The 22,903-nt window shown below is 43.9% G+C and overlaps 1 long non-coding RNA gene across 14 annotated transcripts in view; it reads left to right on the top strand.

Annotated features, from left to right (window-relative positions):
• Positions 1–21,466, top strand: part of LOC308573901 — a 68,026-nt gene extending 46,560 nt beyond the window's left edge. For 4 of the 14 annotated variants that reach the window (XR_014002189.1, XR_014002197.1, XR_014002198.1 and 1 more), the window contains one exon: positions 472–3,699. This is a non-coding gene — a long non-coding RNA (uncharacterized lncRNA). The other 10 variants (XR_014002195.1, XR_014002196.1, XR_014002200.1 and 7 more) reach the window with 7 other exon arrangements.
• The last annotated feature ends 1,437 nt before the right edge of the window (positions 21,467–22,903 follow it).

Genomic DNA, 22,903 nt, shown 5'->3' on the forward strand with positions numbered 1-22,903 from the left:
TGAGAATCTGAGAGAAACCAAGAGAAGCAGATTTCCTCACCCTCAAGTAAAATCCTCATGGGGAGGCAGATTCAGGGGACAGGAAACTGCCTTATGTTGAATCAGTCCATCAGTCCACCTGCCTTTGAATACCAAATTCTGGGGATCACCAATAGGGAGCGGGCTGTTGTGCTCATTCCTTCCCTGTTGGTTTCCCAGAGGCATCTGATTGGCCACTGTGGGGAACAGGAAGCTGTACTAGATGGGCCTTTGGCCTGATCCAGCAGGTCAATGTGCAAGCATATGCAGTTACCTGTATTAAGGTGACATTGAGTTGGAGCTTTGTAGAAGACCTGCATATATCTGAAACAAAACTGAGGAAGGGGAGAGGGGAAATCTTAACATGCTGAGGAAGACTGGTTTGGTTTTTAGAAAGCTGCCCCATGCATTTGGGGCTTGTTTCTCTCTTTAAAGGGCACAATTCTTTTGCAGTTTCTTCGACAGAGAACAGATCAACATTCTTCACTGAGGTTCTGGCAAGGACAATGATGTTAGTTCACCGAAACAGCAGAAGCAGTGGCAAAAGTCTTCTTGAACTGTATCGCTTTGGACTGCAAGTGGAGCGGGAGTCCTATTTTTGAATGGCCCCTTGCACTTAAATTCCACCCCCGCAAGCGATAAACTTGCACGTCCCATTATGACTTCTGAAGCCACTTCTCACAGGAGGAAAACCAAAACAAATCACTGCTTGTCTGCATCCCCAGACCTGGAAATTTTGTCTGGCGAGATGAATAGAAAAACAAATTTCAAAAACCCCAGCCTTAAGAAAGTTCAGTGGCTACGGACTTCAGACGTGCATGTTGAGGAACATCAGAGGCACAATTCATACCTTGGAGCACTTTTTCATTATCAAATGGGATTCCCACTCCAGCAACTTGAAAACACGCACATCTCCTTGGAGAATTTCCTCAAAGATGCGGTGCGCATGGCCTGAAGAGCTCGTATTTCTAATCCTCTTCAGAATGGTTTTATTTTTTAGGGGGGGAGGGGTGGTGGAAATGAAAAACAGCAGCTCATACTAGAAAGGAGATGGAGAGGAAGGCAAAGAATCCTTGGCTGGAGAGCTGAGAAAGTGTGGCAGAAGTCAAACAATCTTGTATGAGATGAAAGCGGTTACAGACAGCAGAAATGGCGTTTCCTCCGGGGGGAAGCGACACTGCAAATTCGTTGTTCAAAGTTCTCATGTTTCATCCTAACAAATTCCATTACATTAGGAAGATTAGGGGAAAAAAATTGCATTCTGTTTCCTTGGGCTGTGAAAATGTAAGCAAAATAAATTCATTGAGGAAGGGGGGAAGGAAGGGGAAAAAAGCGATGTGATATTTTCCTTCTCAGTATTAGAAGGACCCCAATATTTGCACCTAGTGCAGCAAAGAAATGGGGGACGTGGGATCGCATAAGGAAGCCAGGAATGTTTTGAAGTCTGTGTTCTCTATAGACCACATTTTACATGAACAAGAATGAAATGGAGAGACATGGGCAGGATTATGAGCTACTGTTGAAAGATTATTATTCTGAACAATTGGTCTTATTTTTGGAAAGGTTTTCAGGCAAAAAGGAAAAGGGGAAAAAAACAAACACCCAAAGGCATGTGTTAATGCTGCTGGGGGCTGAATTCTGAGTATTTTGTCACTAGTCACATTTTTAGGGAACATTTCAAGAATGCCCAGCTCTTTTTCATAATGATTTTTTGGGGCACCATTTGCAACACACACACACACACACACACACACACACACACACACACACACCCCATCCCACATTCATCTGTATTCCCCACTTTTGGTTTTGCCCCAAAATGACTTCATTTGCCACATAGCTAAGTCCCATTGGCTTTGTGGCACAGTGACGTTCTCTTTACCCTGTGTTCCCTGATTGGTTGGAATCACTTATATGACTAATCCAAGAAGGTGAAAGATGCAGCAATGAGAGGGGAAATAGCCACAAGGCAACAGCCAGGGGAAATGGCCACAACAAAGAGGATAAAAAGATGTGGCTTCTTTTTTTGGGGGAAAGGCATCATAGTATGTCTGCAAAATAATTGTATAGAATACAAAATCATTGTGTAGAAACCGTAGAATATTCAGCACACTTTTAGTACTACAAACACACAACATGCTTGGCAATTAACTGATGGGATAACAAAATCCATCACGCAAGTGATTGTGTGAATATTCACTGGCAGTTTGATTGGAGCTGGAAAGCACTTAGAGTGGGCATTGCAGTGGTACTGAGAGGTCAGAAAGAGATGGAATCAAGTGGTGTTCACTGAAGGATGGCCAGTGAGGAATCTGATCTGTTGGCTCTAGACAAGGGGAGGGTCCAAACATCAGTGGCAAATCATGCAGACAGTCCCAAGACTAGATCTCTGGCCTCTCCCACTTTTAAAGAGTCTCAAGTGGTAGAGTTGAGGAAGATATCTCTCTGCTTGAAATCCTGGAGAGCTGCAGCTGTTCAACCAAATACTGGCCTAGATGGACCAGGACAGTTCCATGTAAGGGATAACTTCTGGCATCCCTGATTTCAGTCATACATTAGTTGGAAAGCACTTTCTTTAAAATGTTCATATAGCCAAGAAGATGCAAGAGTGCCCAGTTTTAGACTTCTGTCCCAGATCCTTGAAACCAACACACAATGACTATAGCTGCAATAACTCTCCCCCTGACTCAGCTGTCCGCAGCACACTCAGCATCGTAATCATGCAAATTAAATACAAATTTTAAAAATTGCCCCCATTAAAATGATCTATTAATGTTGTAAGGCTCCAGCACTTATGGAGAATGGTTCTAATTGCCTGATCTTGCCATTGGCACATCTTAAAAGACCTGGCAGATCTTGAAGATATTTACACCTCTGGGATTAATTTCATTGTAAGGAATTAACTTTTGGCAAAGCTTGGTTGCTGCCACTAGGAGGGAAAAAAAGGTTGCTAACACCTGCTTTTTAAAACTGTTATATTGCTGGAGAAAATGAAAAGCATTGTGCAAATTGCCCGAATAAAAAAGTAAGAATGTGCCACTTCCCTCACACATATATCACTTTAAAAAATATAGTTGAACTGCAACCAAAAAAACTAGACCAAATCAGTCTGTAAAATTCAGCCTCACCTCCTCTCTCACTGTAGCTGATCTACAAACATGCCAATGGCTTCTGTGACATCACAGCTTTTCAGCCAATCAGTGTGAAAGGACTAAATCCAGAGTCATAGCTTGGCATGCGTCCTTTGATTAAGCACTGGGACCACTAACTTTCAATAGATTATTTCTGCAAAACTGCAACCAACAGAGAAGGGGCCATAGCTCAATGGCAGCACACATGCTTTTCACCCAAAATACCCCAGGTTAAGTCTCCAGATGGCACAGGTAACATTCCCTGGAGAGGTGCTTCAAGTTAGCGAAGACCATGTTGAGCTGGCATAACATCGAGCCACTACAGTGTAGTGACTAAGAAGCTGGGTTATGAAAGATGAAGACCCTGATTCAAGCCTTGCCTCTGCAACAAACCCTCTCAGAAGCTCCTCTCTCTTGGTCTCTGACACCGCCCCCCACCATTTGTAATGTGTGCTGGAGAGAGACAATACGGACTTTACATGCGACAGTGGTGGGGTGCTTGTGGGCCTCCAGATATTGAGTGGACTCCAACTCCCATCAATCTAACCCAATTATGCTCCTGCAGGGTGACTGGTTCCTTATCACTGTCTGAAGAGGCAAGGATTACAAGAAGACCATGCATAGGAAGTGCTTTGAAGCCTTGGAAGTGCTGCACCGATGCTAAATCTTACTGTTATCAAGCTCGATCAAGCATCCAAAACCTTTCCCAGCCTGGGGGCCATTTTCACTTCTAGGCAAACTTTTTTTTTGCTGGGGGGTGGGTTGCTGCTGCATGTCAGGGGTGGGTGGGGCCAGAAACAAATGTGAGGGGAGTAGCAGGTGTTACTGGTGTATCTGTACAGCAAGTTAATTTCTACACACACAGTCACACACTGTCCTCCGTCCAGGCAAGCAAGAGGCATGATTAGACTTCAATGGCACATTCCAGCCAAGCCAAAAATGCTCAAGAAGAGTGTTGGGGTGGAAAGGGAAGTGGCCTGGGGAGATTCTTGGGGGCCAGGGAGAGAGTCTGGAGGGCCACATTCAGTCTCTGGTCATGAGGTTTCCTGTCCTTGAGGTAGATGGAACAATGGGCAGATATAGTATGTCTGCTTCCTAAGATCACATAACCTACAAAAAGGCCTCATTTATTTATTTAGCTCGGACCAGCAAGAAAACTGCATTGCAAAGCCTGCTGCCCTGCTGCCCTCCTCCAGCACCTGACTTGCCCGTCCTGATTTGCAGCATAGCTTGCTGCTCCTAGCGTGATTTCCTCCCCCTTCATGCCCCCTGAGCAGAAACTGGAGCAAAGTTTAGCAGAAATGCATGTCATTGAATGGAGCTGAAAAGAAGGAAGAGGCAAGTGATAAGATCAGAGCCTGCAGCGCCTTGTTTATGAGAACATCCTCTGTGTAATATATGTCTGGACTAGGTGAAAGGATGGTGTCACCCCCAACATATTTTAAATGCTGCGACTGTCAGGCAAAAAGACAATGATGTACAAGTTTATACAAAACAAGCACACACAAAAATATGGCACGCGGCAAGGAGAGTTTTCACAAGTGAGGCTCCTGCTTCTGTGGAGTTTGCAATGCAAAACTTAAAAATGAAGACGGCATTGGTTAAAATGTTTATTTGTGTTACGAATAGCCAGTCTCTTTGCTTTTCCTTCTGTGTGAAACAACACTTCGAGACTGGTGAAAAGGTGACTTCATATGTGAAAACACCTTTATAGGGTCAGAACCTCACCATACTTTTAGAAGAAGAAGAAGAAGAGTTTGGATTTGATATCCCGCCTTTCACTCCCCTTCAGGAGTCTCAAAGCGGCTAACATTCTCCTTTCCCTTCCTCCCCCACAACAAACACTCTGTGAGGTGAGTGGGGCTGAGAGACTTCACAGAAGTGTGACTGGCCCAAGGTCACCCAGCAGCTGCATGTGGAGGAGCAGAGACACGAACCCGGTTTCCCAGATTACGTGACTACCGCTCTTAACCACTACACCACACTGGCTTTTAAAGCACTGTTATACCACCTGAACAACCATGGCTTCTCCCAGAGAATCCTGTGACTTGTAGTTTGTTAAGAGTTGTTTAGAGATGTTTATTCCCCTCATAGAACTACAATTCTCTGAGTTCACAGGGGAGAAGGGTTGATTTTTAACCCACTCTGAAAACTGTAGCTTTGTGTGGGGAATAAGGGTCTCCTAACAACCCATAACAACCCTTAACAAACAGTTGCCATGTGCATTTTAATTTGCTGTCCTTGTCTGCTCAGCGCAGACAATGGAAGATTCTCCTCCACATCTCACCACTCTTCAGAACTCCCTAGCAAGGCTGGTGCCAGCAACCAGCATCTTCTGGTAATTTCCAGGTCCCAGCAGTCAGGCCCCTGACAAGGCTTGTCCTGCCTTCTCCTCAATTGCCCTACCCCCTGACCAGGAAGATGTGCCATGTGGCTGGATTTAGCCACCCTTATAATTTCCTGAACCTATGTGCCTATTGCTGGCCACTCAGCGCTGCTTTGAGCCAGGTAAGCCCACTGACAACCTCAGCCGAGTTTCTGGAAACTACAGGAGGGATGGTGGCTGTGCTCTCATGCTCAGTTCCTGCTTGTGGATTTCCCACAGGCATCTGGTTGGCCACTGTGAGAACAGGATGTTAGACTAGATGGACCACTGGCCTGATCTAGCAGGCTCTTTTGACATTCTTATGATGGGCGCTGCCAGATGATGCATTGTCCAGGGCCCTCTCAAATCTGGAACCCTTCTCCCCCCTCTAGGGTTTTCTCTTGGAGGCCCATCTCATGTGGGGAGAACTGCCAGTTTAGCTAATGCAAAGTTCTTTGAAGGATGTGTTTTCAACTTCCAGGTCTCCCTTCAACACTTTCCTCCAAAAATAAAAAAAACAGGATTCCTGGAGCAGAGCATAGGGTCTCTGAGTGGAAACCTACACCCTCACTGGCTTAATTTAAAGACCCACAGCAAGGCTCCCTGCCTCTTTCAGGAAGATCTTCGCTTTACTTTTAGTAAAGTCACCACACAAAGCAGCCCATTACTTATGCATTCTCTCTCCCTGTCCCCCCCCCACTATCGCCTCGTTCCCCGTACACAAGAAGGTGAAAATAATAGAATAAACATCATATACTTCATTATGATATCGGTTTACACTTCTAGCGCGCACAGAAAGAGGCCATTTCATCAAGCTAATTGCCTGAAAGTAAAAGAGAGGGAACTTTGGCTATTAGTCTATTATGGGGCTTTTTTCTTAATCACAAATAGGGGGCTGTGGATCCCCAGGGAGGATGTGTATTTCTAATTTACAATTGAACCACAGATCCAAGCAATCAATCTTGGGCAGCACTTTTACAGTATAATTGCTGCAACATCACAAATAAGAGAGAGTCAACGCCGAGTTTCAGCTTAGAGGTAGAGGATATTTACTAGGCATTGGTTTAGGATGGGGAGGGGGACACACACACACACACACACACACACACACACACACAGACTCCACAGCCATGAATATGCAATGAGGGCTCATTAGTGCCCTTGTGTTGCCATGACGAATGGCATTATCCCCAGACCGGTGCGGCCTAAACATGAATTTTATAACGACCCATTTATCATGACTTGTCATGGGCTTCTTTACTGTATCTTCTAGTAGCTTCTGTACCTTTCTTCACGTTGACATCAGAATTCTCCCTCCGTTGACTTGATTATGGGCTCCTAGTTCTCTTTAAACAGTGAATGCTTATATAAAAATACATGCAAGGTCAGCAAGATGCTTCCGCAATGGTAGAACTCATGGAACAGGTGGTCTCTGGGTCAGGAAGAGAGGTGTGCTTGTCTGGAGTTGTGGCAGGGCGGGTCAAAGATCCATTACTATTTCTGCAGCGGGGTCCTGGTCTCAAGCATGCTAGAGCTGCCCAATTGGCATGAAAGGAGAGGGTTTTAGCGACTGAGAATAAGTCTTCTCACCCTTTGTGCTGATTGGAGCCAATCAGAGTGAAAGGAGGTGAGTCAGCCACAGAGGACTGGCGCCCAGCATCATTCTGAAGAATGAAAGAACACTGAGGGATGAGCACTAGAATCTAACAGTAAAGCTGGATGGTGGGAAATTCAGGCCTGACAAAAAGGACTTCTTGATATAGTGCATAGTGAAATTATGGCATTTGCCATCAAAGCCCTGACAGTGCTGGCCAGTGGTTAGGATTGCAGCCTAATAGGATCTATGGCGAGTAGTAATAATTTATGAAATGGCAGCTTTAAGATGGCAGTCCTACCACTTTTCTCCAGGGTTGCTCCATTGGCAACTCCAAGGTGTTGATCAGAGGAAAGAAAACTAAACACATAAATAAGAAGAAGAAGAGAGAGGAAGTAAACAAGAAACTGTCCATGGGACATTCCAGCTTCAGACTTGGAAGCATACGGAAGAGGTTTAGAGCAAACAATTTGCTATAGAATGTTATGTAAGATTTTAGATTCCTGGGACAGTAAGATAAAGAAAGAATTTAGTCTTGGTATCCTGCTGGCAAAACTTGCCAGCCAGCTATGCACAGCTTGATATGCTAGTGTTCTCTCTTTCCTCACCCCCTAAAAAAGGTTGCAATCTCCCCTTGCAACCTTTTGTTTCCCCCTTTTCCTTAACAAACAGGATGGAGCAGGCAAACTATATCCCTGTTTGCTCCACGCTGGGCCCTTGCAAGCTGCTCTTTAAAAAAAAAAAATTCAAATGATTTCAGCTGTCCAATCTGAGAGAAGTTAACACTTTGCTAATTACAACCCGACTTAAAATAAGCAAGGCAAGCCCTCTTTGCCTTCTCTGCCACCGCTGTCTTTACTGACATCTTCAGTCATTAATGAGTTAATAAGAATCTTGGCCTCATCTGCGGAAAGATAAGGCTAGAAAGAAAGAAGAGCATTGTACACATAATGACAGGTTCCCTGTTGCCTCCTAAGATGCCATGGGTCAGCCATGTTAAGAATGTGTGTGTCCAATCATCTGCTGATGTTTATCAGAGGGGCCTGGAGCGCAACCTGACACAGGGCAGTTGGGGAGTTACAATGAATAAAGAATGGCTCCCCTGGCTTGTTGGCGGCTGTGTGAGAGCACATGGGGAGGGCGAGGACGGGTGAGCTATATATACTAAAACACGATGACATGAGCAATCAGTAAAGCAATTACAAGACAAGTTATTGGATGAAGATGGCGCAAGGCTTCTGGGGCACTTTGAACGTGGGATCTGGGGCAGTCCAGCTCGCTGCAAGAGGAGGGCTTAACTCTTCAAGCACCTGGATGAATGTCTAACCCTACAGGTCACAGTGGCAGCAAGGGGACATGGCATTGCCCGGAAGTGTTGCGTGTTGATCCAGCACTGTGTAACTTGTGGTGTCCAAGTCTGAATAGAGCTGCAACTCTTGGGGATTAGGAACCAGGGCAGGCTCAAGGTTGCTGTGTTAATTCACAGAACCCTGAACAACTTAGGACCAAATTAGTTTAAGGACCATCTGATTCTTTATGCTCCACCGCAATCGTTGAGACTCTCTGAAGGGGCACTTTGGGCAGTCCCCCATGTCCCTGAGGGTTAGTTGACCTTTACCAAGAGCTGAGCATTTAGTGTGCCTTTGGAACGCCTTGTCAATAGAAAGCTGGCAGGAGTCATCCCTGCTTTCTTTAAAAATCTGTATTTTTTCAGACTGGCCTTTGACCCATGATCTTTTCTTTACCAACCAGTTTTTCTTCTTTTCTTTACCAACCAGTTCTTACTGATATTGCAGTTTTGTGGAATTTTTTTAATACACTGCCTTCTTGTATTTCCTATGAAAATGCAGTTGATAAATATTTGAACAAATAAAATAAACCTAGTAATGTAGGAAGTTGCCTTATACCAAGTCAAGACCATTGCTTCATTTAGCTCAGTATTGGCTGCGCAGACATATGTCCGTATCATGAGACTTGGTTTGTAGATTCTGAAATATTGTTTCCTGTGTTCTATCATTGCACAAAGATTGATGCTGCAGAATTTAGTGCCTCCCTCCCTTCTGGTCAATTTTATAGCCCTTATGGCTGTACACAGAGATTTGTAATAAAGTGTGGCCATCATACATGCACTGTTGGCAAACGCTCTTGGGGAGACGCCCCCCCTCGAAATTACCAGGCTATAAGGTAAGTCTATGATCTCACTCTCTGTCTAGGTGAACCTAAGGGAATTTTGTTTCTGACACCCCTGTTGATTGGAAATGAACAAAACCAATGCATGTTAACTCATGACATTGGGTGTCATGTTACTTCCTGTTGCACATGTTCTTCAGACTTATAGAGGTTACTGGTTTAAGGGAGTCATTGTTAGGTTAGGGCTGTGTTAGTTGTATAAACCAGAGTTGGTAAACCTCAGCCCCAGGGGGTCAAAAGTGGCTCTCCAGGTCTCTCTGTTTCTCTCTTGGGGTCCTTCCCAGACATATCCCAGTTCTACCTGGATGAAGGTGGGAATATGTGTGTGTATCCTACTATACAAAGGTAAGAGTCACAATTGTCACTTTTCCTCTGCCCCACCCACTTTTGCCTTTTATTCTGCACACCACTGACATGTGGCTCCTGAAAGATTATCACCAAGGGGATGTGGCCCCTAGGCTGAAAAATGTTTCTCACCTTTGATATAAATAAAAGTAAAACAAGTAAAACTAGTAATAATATCAGTGTGGCCAAGGTCTGAATAATCAAAGAACTTGGGGTGGGAGGTGGGACGGGGGGGGGGGCTCAGTAGGAATTTTAAATAAAGGCTGTTTGCTTTAGAGCTAAGAGACCTCTTCAAAGGCTTTCTCCCCACACCCATAGATTTTTAAAAAATCATCTGAGCATTTAAAAGTGTATTTCTCTTGCATATTCCTAACACATGCTTTCCTTAAACATAAATCCTGCACCGACCTAGGACTGTTCATTAAATAGCAAGCAGGGTTGTGGGTTGTTGCTTTTTTTTTAAAAAAAAAATCCAACAGTTTAAGAACTCCTTCTTCTTTAATTTGAAAATTAACTTGTTGCCTAAAGGTAACACTTCTCCGTTGACAAAATAATGGTAAGAGATTGACCTTTTCATGAATGGATTACAGGCAAGAAATAATATACTTTGTCACAGAGCATTAACTGTGCCTGTTGAAAAGGTAAAGACTGTGTACAGAGCTTATGATGTCAGTGGCTCCCTTAAAAATATTAATTATGTCAGTTAAAACACTTGAAGTCGTTGAGTCGGTGTCACATCCTGATGACTGGCATCTCTTAAATTCTCCTGCTTACAGCTCCATCTCAAAGAAAACAAAAGTAGTCATTGGGGGCGGGGGAGGGAGGAAGAGAATCCCTCTTTCTGTTCCTGAACCCAAGAGCCTGCTGGAATATGGACAGCAAATGTGGAATTCTTCTAAGGAGGCGGGGGAGGGAATTTAGTCCTGATTCGTGATGGGTATCATGTTACCTTCAGCTGCACATGTTCTTAAGACTTATGGATGTTATTGGTTGAAGTGGGGGGTTATTTTCTGTACCATGTTAGATCTACACATTCTTATTTGAATCCAGAATCTGGGCCCCTTTGGACCACATCTGATTTTTTTTGTGTGTGTGCATGTAACAGGCTATGCTTTATTTATTTATTCTGATTTAGAAAGATTTATAAACTCCCTAATCAAACAGCTCTCTAAGCTGTGTACACAATAAAACTGCAGATAAGACACAGCTAAAAGCCACAAAACTATTAAAAAAACAAATATAAGTAAGACAATTATAATTAAAGCACAGATAAAATCAGCAAAACTTTTAGAACCAAGATAGGTAACTGAATTATATGTTCTGGGTTGGCTTGAATCTAAAACCACTTAGTGAGGCTGCCTGCTTAATGTCAAAGGACTCTGAAAGACCTCTTGCCCCGTGCAGATCTCATTTATTTATTTATTTAATACCCGGCTCTTCCTCCACAGAGAGCCCAGGGCAGCAAACAGAAACACAAGTCTAAAAACAACAAAAAAGCAAAAGCATTCTAAAACATTTAAAACATTCAAAAAACTATTGCAATTAAAAGCATCTAAAAGCAGTTTCCTTTAAAAAAAACCTCCCACATTATTCCATGCAGTGGTCACGGGGCTGGCCAGAACAGTCACCAAGGGCAAGCGTGAACGGGAATGTTTTCAAATTCCTCCTGAAAGTTAATGATGATGGAGACAGGCGCACCTTGCTGGGGCATTCCCCACAACTGGGGAAACCAGGGAAGAACACTAGGATCAGTTGGATTTGGCACTGCACACTGCATAGGGTGGAAACTGGAAAAAGTCATTTTCTAGTATTCACACTATATAGGGCATATATAAAATGGGACTTAGAAGGATATTGTATTAGATACCTGGGGGCCAGATTGTTGTGGGTGGAAGTGTCTGAAACTGACCCCTGAAGACGAAGCCCCTGGCCTCATCCTGGGACACTGCCCTCCTTCCCAGACAAAGAGCATATGCAGAGGAGAACAGTAGAATAGATGTACCTGGTCTACCCCTACCAAAAGCACTCTCTTTTTCTGCCTTAGGGGTAAAGTCAGGCAACAGATCTAGATGCAGGAAAAGCAGCTAAAAGCAACATTGGGAAAAGGCAGTACCACTCCCACCTTGTGGAACAAGACCCTCCTGGCAGTGGAGGGTGGCCCATTATAGCAAATGGGGCACTGCCCACTAACCCAAGCTTGTTTTCAGCCCCACCTGCCTGCCTTCCTGCTTACAATCAGGACAGAGGATAGCACTGTCTGTCAGGTTCCTCCTCTTCTGTCTTAGTATTGTCTCTTGTAGAACTCAGCAGGCAGGAGGATGGGGACAAAACTAGAATTAGTTGGCTCTGCCTGTCATCAGCTCTGGCTCCACCTACTTTTGGGCTCCCTGCAGTCTCTATGGGCTCCCAACAGTCTCTATGGGCACCTGTTGCCATGGGTCTATGGTGGCCATTTTCTGGGAGACTCTCTCTCCTCATGAAAATGAAAATTTGTCAGCATTTTAGAGAGAATTTTTCCTAACCTTCAGATTTTGTATGCACTTTTGACTTACAGACATATTTCTGCAAGCAATCCCCCCCCCCATTTATGCACATGGTTGGAGATCTGCCTTGCAAAATTCAGTGAACTTTGAATAGTGCAGGATGGCTGTGTTTCGGTATTGCATTTTGTTTCAATGCATTTGTTAGTTTCTCCTTTAAATGCGAACTGAATTGATTTTCTCCCCCATCCCTAATGAGGAGTGTGGCCTGTGGAAAGGAGCTGTAGGGAGTTCCTATGGTCAGATATAAAGGCTTTCAGGGACTCCATTTGGCCTCAGAGCCTGAGGGTCCCCTTCTCTGATATAAAGTAACTTTGAGGCTCCACCCTCAAAGGAACAGGCAAATACGGAGCCTAGGCACTCATGGTGAGTTAATTCAGCAACACCAAGACCTGAAATAAACAATGTTTGGAAGGTGAAGAGTTTAAAAGACCCTGAGAAATAAACAAAACAACAGGTATTCAACCTGGTACTGAAAAGACCACAAAGTGGGTGCCAGGGAGAATATTTCACAGCTAGGGAGCCAACACTGAAAGGGCTTTCTCCAATAGTTACCCCTCACACTTTGCTTGCTGGGTGCACCCAAGAAGGGCTTTGGAGGATGAGGTCCAGGTAAGTACACATAGGAAGAGACAATCCTTAATGTAGAGCAATAGAATTGTAGAGTTGGAAGAGACACCAAGGTCATCTAGTCAAACGTCTTGCAATGCAGTAACCACAGCTAAAGAATCCCTGACAGATGGCCATTAAACCTCTGTTTAAAAACCTCCAACGAAGGAGTGTCTGTCACCTTCCAAGGTAGTCCATTCCACTGTTGAACAGCTCTTGCCACCAAAAAGTTCTTCCTAATGTTTACTCAGAGCCTCCTTCTTATCGTCGGTTCTGGCCTGGGGAAACCCAGACAGATGGGTGGGGTATAAACAAATAATAATAATAATAATAATAATAATAATAATCCTACCCTCTTGAGTAACAGGAAAGAAGCCCTTGTGGCAGCCCTTCAGATATAAGAAGATGCCTATCGTATCACCTCTAGGTCTTCTCTAGGTCAAAGATACCCAATTCCCTCAACCATTCCTCATAAGGCTTGGTTTCCAGATCCTTGTCCATGATGGTTGCCCTCCTCTGCACACGTTCCAGCTTGTCAATCACCAGCACCACCACCTTTCTTAAACTGTGGTGCCCAAAATTGGACACAGTGCTCCAGGTGGGGTATCTCACTTTGAACTGAGTTGAAAGATGGGCTGGAAGGGATGGTCCTTCCTTGCAGAAAATTTAGGCAGATAGGAAGCTTTTTATGGGGACACTCCCAGCTCTACCTGAGTTGCGAGGACCTTCATGCACAGCAGATGCTCTGCCACTGAACTATGGCCCTTCCACATAGCTCTCAAGTGCTGTCTCCATGATATGCGATGAACGTGTAAATGCCCAACATTCCTTCCTCTGTAGAAGTTCAGCAAAGATCTACACAGTGACTAAACCACACAGGTTTGGGGTTTATTATGCAGATGGATTCTGCACTCTTCTGTTTTTCACCCCCTCCCTTTTATCCACTTTTTGTGGATAAAATGTTTTGAATTAGAATAGCTTACTCAAGGTCACTGAAGGCATATGGTCCTGCTCAAAACTTTAAACAAAACATTAGTTTTTACAACCCTTTGTAATTTGGTATTGTATACAACACGGTCATCGACTGGCTCACTGTAATCTTTTTCAGTGGGTGACAGAAATATGAGAGGCAAATTTATAAGCCATTTAGTGAAGCATTTAATCAATTTCATGCATAGGAAATAACTCCAATTGCTTTGCTTTATCAATCTTCCTTTTATTCCCCCACCCCACCATCCTGCAGAAATGCTGTTGTCATGCTTTCCAGATATACGGAAAAGCTGGAACAATTGAGGATGGATGCAGACTCTTGCAGCACATCAGGAAACTTCTGAGGACCAACTTAGTTTGCCATTCATTGCCAGCTTCAAGAATCCCATGTTTTTGGAAACTGTGAACAAGTTTCCAGGGAGGGTGCAGGGAGGGAGAATTTTGAACATTTGCAGAGAGCAGCACAGTGCCATAGTTATTTATTAAACCCTCCTAGCCTAGAATGACCTCCTGACATTGCACAGAGGAGCAATTCCTAAAGTACCCAGAATGGCTCAAACATATATAGGTGATCTAGGTAGCTCTGCCAGGGCGCCAAAATTAGGAAGGGGCCATATCCCAAAGGCAGAACATATGTTTGGCATGCAGAAAGTCTCCACTCCAGGCTCCATGATCCTGACTTAAATCATGGGCAAGGGAGGGGGAAATTTCTATTGAGAGCTGCATTCCCTCAGAGGTAATCTATTGGTAAGAGCAGGAAGCAAAAAATGGAGCCAGAGCTAAACATACCATTTTTCTTTTCTCTTTTTGCTAACCTAGTCTCCCTCCACCCTCCCTCTCCCCAGCACTCTTTCTCCTCTCTCTTTCCCACCCAGGGAAGGGACAAATTTCTCTTGCTGAAGGCCTCAACTGATTGCTTGCAGAGACCTTATTTATTTGTTATTTACACCATGTGCAACAATGGCTCTTATTCTTTATTATGCTGTATTCATTCATTCTTTTATTCTTTATTTAACCTTTTCAGCATGGGTGGTGCTGTGGTTTAAACCACAGAGCCAAGGGCTTGCCGATCGGAAGGTCGGCGCTTCGAATCCTCGTGACGGGGTGAGCTCCCATTGTTTGGTCCCAAGCTCCTGCCAACCTAGCAGTTTGAAAGCACGTCAAAGTGCAAGTAGATAAATAGGTACCACTCCGGCGGGAAGGTAAACAGTGTTTCCGTGCACTGCTCTGGTTTGCCAGAAGTGGCTTGGTCATGCTGGTCACATGACCCAGAAGCTGTTTGTGGACAACGCCGGCTCCCTCGGCCTATAGAGCGAGATGAGCGCGCAACCCCAGAGTCGTCCACAACTGGACCTAACGGTCAGGGGGTACCTTTACCTTTTACCACATGGCTCCAGAGATCTGGGCTCCCATAATAATAGAATGTTTGACAAATGCGAAGAGCCACACGCTGACCACTGGATGTTTGTGCCTAATGTGTTCCTTGGTAGTATAGGCTCATGTCGGTTCAGTTTAGCGAAGAGCCACTGGGAGAGCTTATCCTTTCTGAATTTGGTTAGTCCTTTTAAAAAGCCTGCTGAGGATTGTGATCACTTCATGATTATGCATGGATCCTGGTCACAGTGACCCTTATTTCTCTGTCTCTGCCCCTTCTCATGCCACCCACCCTGCACCCACCAGCTAGTGGCTTTGAGCAGAGTTGGAGAAACGTGACAAGCATGTGGCAAATTGTACTAGATGAGCCTTCCCCATCCTAGTGCCTTCTAGATGCTTTGGACTACAGCTCCCATCATGCTGGTTGGCACTGATGGGATAAAAAACTTACAGAAGACACCTGGTTTGTGAAGGCTAGATGATCTGGAAGGGAGAAAAGATAGAGAAACTAGATTTGTAGTTGCTCATTTTGACACATTCATAGTACACTCCTCCTATGCATGTTTACTCAGGATTGTTGGTTTAGTAGAGCTTACTCACATTAAGTGTGCTTAGGACTGTAGCATTAAAATGCAATTCTGTGCATGTTTACTCAGAAGTAAACCTGTCTGTGTTCAGCTGGGCTTCCTCCAAGGATTGCAACTTTACTGTCAAGTCTACTCCAGCCTAGCAATAAAACCATCTCTCTCTCTCTCTGTTTTCAAAACATAGTATTTTATGGAAGTAATTTATATATGAAAAAGAAGGAGGCGATTCTCAATATTATCTTTATCTTCTAGACATAAAGTCACAAACAACTCCAGTAATCAAAATTTACTACAACTGTAATAGGTTTTGGCACCATTTATGTATTGCAAGAAATGTTAACACAATGTTGACTTCCTGAGCTGGGGCTAGAAAGTTTCTTTTTTCTTTTTCTTTTTTAAAGCCCAATTTCATTATAAAACATATAGTGTATTCGTGGCTTTTATGATGTCGGAGAGATTAATTCTCATAAATAAGATTGCTTGTACCTTCTTCTAATCAAAAAGCCGACACTATCTGTGATGGTGCGCAAGCGAAATAAGAAGAAAAGTATTTCAGTGTGTAATCTGTGTGGCATCAGGGGCAACGGGCAGTGAGGGCATAAATGCGGTAGGACAGCTGTGCTTGATTTCTGTCACTGCATGATGATGATGATAATAATAATAATAATAATAATAATAATAATAATAATAATAATTTATATCCCACCCATCTGGCTGGGTTTCCCCAGCCACTCTGGGCAGCTCCCAACAGAATATTAAAAATATGATAAAACATCAAACATTAAAAACTTCCCTAAACAGGGCTGCCTTTAGATGTCTTCTAAAAGTCAGATAGTTGTTTATTTTCTTGACATCTGATGGGAGGGCGTTCCATAGGGCGAGTGCCACTACCGAGCAGGCCCTCTGCCTGCTTCCCTGTAACCTTACTTCTTGCAGGGAGGGAACTGCCAGAAGACAGCTGGAGCTGGACCTCTGTGTCCAGGCTGAATGATGGGGGTGGAGACGCCACTTAGGGCTTTAAAGGTCAGCACCTACGCTTTGAATTGTGCTCGGAAATGTACTGGGAGTCAATGTAGGTCTTGCAGGACCAGTGTTATGTAGTCTCGGCAGCCACTCGGCGGTAACCATAAAGAGATGGGCTTGCTATTAATACAAATGGAGATACTTGATAACTTTTTCACTTTCTGGAAGGTTGCTGAGCCTTTCTGTCATGTCGTTTAAATTAACTGGTGCAGCCACGTTCAAATTTGTAGTGATAGCATGCCTCAAGGAAGTTTCAAGTCCTCATGATGGAACAGAGGATTTTGGAGGTGGGGAGGGGATGTTGTAGCACTGTGCCCTAGAAGACAAAAACCGTCGAATTAAATAAGGCCCTGACATTATTACAGCGTTCTTTATTTCAAAAGGTTTTGTATTTTTTTTTCTGGATTGGGTCAAGGTGCAAACGATCAGTACATCATACATGGGAATATTGGTACAGAGGAAACTGGGTGGGTATGAGAGATGCATAACCTCTCCTGCTAAAAACTGATCAATGGAATTATGGAGCAAGGCAGAGTTTACTGGCTGCCGGTACATTGATGCTGGCTACATACAAGAACTCTAGTTTTACTGGTTAGATCAGTAAATTACAGGCCGCTGAACAATCCATCCCCTATGGGAAGCCCCTAATGGAATGTGGATCAGCCAATAGGAAGTTTTCCTCATAAGGTTCATTCTGCACATGCACCTCCCAGATTGGTCCCTCTATCCTGCCTCCTCCCATCACCAATTCCTTCCTTTTGAATAGTCTCGTTGCCTTGCCCTCAGAAAACAATTCTGTAAACATGGATTATGCGATATAAAGACCAGCTTTCCTCCACTACAATTATGTCCCTGGCTAATGGTAGTGTCTGGCCAGCTCGCTTCCTTGGCCATTTAAAGGGACACTCACCCTGCTTTCCAAGTCGGCATCTATCAAAGAGACACATTGATTTCCTTTCTAGGGGGAAGCACATATTTCTTCCCTCTTCCTAAGTAGATAAATCTGACAGCTTTTAATCAAATGTAGTTGTTCACAAGTAGAGAAATGTTTCCACCAGCGCAGAGCAAAACATTAAAAACACAACACAACAAAAAAAATAATCTGGTGGTGGCTTTGTTCTAGGCACCCTCCTCTTCCACGACACACACCTGTGCTCTGAAAACCTAAGTGTATGCACGAGCCGTTAACATTTCAGAATGCCCCGAGGGCAGGTTTAACTTTACTACCCTCCCAACATAATACCTTCCTTGTAGTGGTAACCATGAATACTGCTATAGTTAAAGGTCTGCTAGTGGTTCCACCATAAACTCTCCTGTTTTCCAGGTTTTTACAACTCCGCCGTAAAAAAAAACCTCTCTCCAAGTTGCAGCTCAGCAAGGAAGACGGGATTCAGATGCGGGTGGGGGAGGCAGGTGAGATACATGGACCCATCTAGCTTGTAAAATTAGCTTTTCTTGTTTATAGATGTGCTTTCCTTCAGCTCGTGGACTGGATACTGTGTATGCGTATGTGTGTAGAAGAAAAGCAGTCGAGCCAGCCACCCTCATCAAAACACAATCAAATTTTATCCAATCTAAAAAGGGCCAAAACATTCCCACTTTCTTTTCTGGTTTAAGCTTGAGTATTAAAAGTCTGGCTAATCATTTTTTAAAAAATAAATAAATCATTTTTTATTAAAATTTTCTATTACACATTTTCCACATTTATACATTAGCCAATTAAGCAATACATTGAATGTCAACTTCCCTTCCCACTGCTTCCTTGGTTCCTTTTAATATCCCATTATTACTGCATATTCTGGTTACCCCATATATAAAAGTCCAGCTAATCAGGTTGGCTGGGAATGTGTCCTAACAGGGCCGGGCCTATCATTAGGCAGAGTGAAGCAATTGCCTCGGGTGGCAATGTTCACTACACCTGATCCTCCTGAGCCTCCTAGGAAACACTTTCTGTTGGAGACCAAAGCTATGTGCACCACAGCTTGTTATATACTCACTAAACTGCCTCGCTGCACTCAACTGCACTGAAGTAAGAATCAGCTTCTTCATCTGAAATTAGGAGGTCACCATTTTGTCCTTTGCCTCAGGAGCTCCTTGCTTTAAAAGATGCTTGGGCTTAAGGTTGGGTAAAGATGCCAATTTTAGTTTCTGTCATAGAACTGGATCAGACTGCAATTAAAAGCGCATATGACTGAGTCCACATTCTGGGAACTGTAGTTTGCTAAGGGTGCTGAAAGTTGTTAGGTGACCCCTAGTCCTCTCACAGAGCAACAGTGCTCAGAGTGGCTTAACAATCAATCCATATTTAAAGGGAACTATTGGAATTGTGGCTCTGTGAGGGGAATAGGGATCTCCTAACAATTCCTAGCACCTTTAACCGACCATGGTATCCAGGATTCTCTGGGGCAAGCCTTTGCTGTTTAAAGTGGTGCTATAGTGCTTTAAATGTATGCTGTGAATGGGTCCTCAGTTTCTCATTTTTTTCCAGTCTTAGGTTCATTTCTCCACACTTGCACATCACTTTATGATTTTTTTAAAAATTAAAATTGGTATATGTTTCTTATAAGGTATACATATTTTCATGCAAAGTTTCATAATACATACATTTTTGCACAGCAATTTTGACTTAATATGTTTCATTTTTGCAGGCCATTTCCACTAATATATGCATTTTACACACACTTTTCTCTATATGGATTTTTGTGCACATAACGTAGCTGGACAACTGCATTGCACGATCTAGAGGACTGTGCATTTTGAGGGTAGCTGTTTTTCAGTTTGTGTATTCTTTGGGGAAAATATGAATTTTCAAATTTGAATGCAAATGGAATCCAATTCCTCCCCCCATCCCTGTCCAGCTACCATAGCATTGCTAGAGGGTGTTACTTCTGTGGATCCTCAACCCACAACCATCTCCGTGTCTCAAAAGAGCAGAAAAGCAGCATTACTGATTTGAAAAGTAAATTTCAATGTTTCTTTTCTATGTGGTTCCAATGGGGGGGGGGAGGTGTTATCCATCCATCCCCCTTTTAGTTGATTGTTAGACACCTTGAATTATTTGCATGATAATGCCCCACTATAAATGGATTATATTGTAACCTATTGAGCTTTGTTGGTTTAATGCTGACAATGGCATGATTCGGAAGTAAGATAGCAAATGGACTCTTTAGAGAAATTTCTTTTGATAAGCATGAGGCAAAGAAGTTGGGTGGAGAGGGAAGATAGAAGAGGCGTTGAATGAGAAGAGTGGCGGTGAAAGGAGAGAAGGCTATACGTGAAGCAGGGAGTGCTTTGCTAGGGGGGGGAAACACACAAATCCAAATTTTGCATCCCTTTCCAGTTGTGATGGATTTGGATACAGGAAATTAATGAATCATTGAAGTATATTTCAACAGGATTATGTACCTTTTCAGGGAGCAGATTGGCCCTTTACCAGCTATAGTAGCTAGCAAAGAAACAAAATAGCTGGGCCATCACTGCTGACAGGCCTTGTGCCCCTCAGCAACATCCAAAGTCCCTGATCCACTAGGTGCTGGGGTGGATCGCACCCTGCACCTTGCAGAGTCAGGCTCAGGTTGCCAATGGGCCCAGCACTGGCGGCAGCAACAAGCAGCTGTAGCTCGCCCAGCCCTCCCCATTGCCACTTCACCACTGCACTTATCTGACCTGTGGGGATCACAGGCTCTACTGGTCAAAATGGGAGCCTCAGCGATCACCCTCTACCACCAGAAACAAACCAGGACTGCTCCAACAAAATGCACATGGCAAAAAGGAGCGCTAGTCCCTGGTGGGCTGCCCTCTTACTGGCCAAGTGGATAGCCAGCCAATCAGGATTCCCCCCCTTCACTTCTCACTTCCCTCTGTGGCCCACTAGACGCTCGCTGTGAACCCTCATTAATGCATTTTCCTCCTGTGGCCCCCTTAGAATGTCCTGGGGCCCCCCTCATTTGGGGAGCACTATTAGGGAAACTATAGGGCTGCCCCCTAAACCTCAACCAACCCCAATCTTCCTCCCTTCTTATTTACAACCAGTCCAGAGTGTGATGCTAAGTGTCAACTTTCTTTCCCCCCTTAGTCTCAATGTTGTCTTCCTTGTAGAACTCAGCAGGAAGAAGGATGGGGACAAAGATAGTCTCACTTGGCTCTGCCTGTCATTGGCCTTGGCACCACCTTGGGCTTCCTGTCTTCCACCTTACCAGTCCCAATGGACACCAGGCACAGCTGCCTTCCAGCCCAACACTGGCCCATTAAGACCTCCAACTGATCCAACCAGGCAACCCTTTCGTGATGTCTTATTTAAGTTTCTATTGCTAACGGTCCACATTTTATTTTCTCTTTGACTCTTTCTTCCTCTTGATGAATTGAGAAATATTGTCTTCAAAAGCACTTTGATCAATGTTTTCTAAAAATAAAGCGAGGAAGTTTCTCTTGGAAAAAAAGAGTTGACAGAGGCCTTTGAAATTGTGGAGTGGAACTAAACTATTAGCCAACCTACTGTGCGCCATCACAAGAAAGCCTGATCCCATTTAAGCCCCACTATGCATTGCCAGAACACTTTAAAGGGAACATGGAACTCGGTGTTTTCTTAAGTCTATGAAGCACAACAACACTAAAAAAGTATATATTTTTAAAAATTGGCTTCTGTACATTATTCACTAAATAAAGAACGTTGACAACAACACAGACTGAAATCTCTTCTCTGTGTGTATGTTTGTTTCTTGCTTCATTGAAGTCAATGGGATTGCACGGATGTCAAAAGAATTTTGCTCTTTGAACGTTTCAGTGCTTTGCTGAAAAGCTTAACCGATACTTTGTTTCACGGAGGCATTTAGTCTAGTTTAGACCCAGGGTTGTTGGTCCCCCACCCATTGCTTTTCTCCAACCACAACTAAGAGAAGGAGGAAAATCCATTAAAATGAAAGCTGGTCACTAGTTAATTTAGAGTTGAATTCACACATATAGATTTGATATTTGATGACTGGTAGCTCAAGGGGCAACGCCATCCTTAGACACCCATAAAACCACAAACTGGTTGGTTTGGAGGAACTTTCTGGAAAAAAACCAGTAATATTTTTATCATCATCACCCTCCATTTGCACACGTGTGAATGCAGTATCACATTATCACAGATCTGATGAAGAAGATGAAGGGGTTTTAGAACGTCCAACAATTTGCACATTCAGCTGACAATCCTCATGAGTAAAGTTGTCAAGTGTAAAGAAGTCAAAGGCTGTGGATTTGTGTGGGAGACAAATTTATAGGGACTTATTTGTGCACTCCCCCACCCATCCAATGTGGGGCCCTAATCTGACCAGGGACAATCTGAAACAGCACAACCCAGATGAATCAGGGCCCTTGCATAGTCTTTAATTGGGGTGACTGAGAGGGCGAGTGATGATGCACGCAGGTAGTCTGAGCTATGTCTCCTCCTCCCCCATTCTCCTCACTGCTCAACCACCCCCTTTTTAAGAGTCCCAGATCCCAGCTTGACCAGAATCTGTCCAATTCAGTTTGGGATCTGGGATTTGGCCATAGCTGCTGCACAGACCTAGCTCTTAGCGCTATGGCAATGGAAGCCATTGCATAGCTTATCGATATTACTGGTCATTTACAAGACAAATCGAGGCAAGCTACGTTGAGCAGACCACAATAGTGAGCTGAAAAGTTGACACTCATAAAAACATAAGAATAGCCCTGCTTGATCAGGTCAAAATCTGATGTAGTTCTGCATTTTGTTTGCATGGTGGCCAACCACATGCCTCAATGGGAAGCCCATCACCTGGTATTCAGAGGCAAGCCACTGCTGCCAGTGGAATAGAACTAGCCTAAATTGGTGGCCATCATAATCTGCTGAATGCCAGTAATCTAAGACAAATCTTGTATAAATGGAACAATAAGTCCACATCTGCTCATGTCTATTTACTTGGCAGTCACCACATATGGGCCTTGTCTTGGTTTTCACAACATTTTGAAGATCATTTGTGAAAGGTTGTTGCCAAGGTAAGCCAAAGTCCTGGCTTTCAGTTCACATCTTTACAGTTCGGAAAGGCAGGTAGCAGTGGCGTAGCGTGGGTTGTCAGCACCCGGGGCAAGGCAAGTAATTTGCGCCCCCTAACCCGGGGCAAGGCAAGTAATTT

The sequence above is a fragment of the Podarcis bocagei genome, assembly GCF_964188305.1.
Source record: "Podarcis bocagei genome assembly, chromosome: 14".
In the NCBI taxonomy this organism is placed as follows: Eukaryota; Metazoa; Chordata; class Lepidosauria; order Squamata; family Lacertidae; genus Podarcis; species Podarcis bocagei.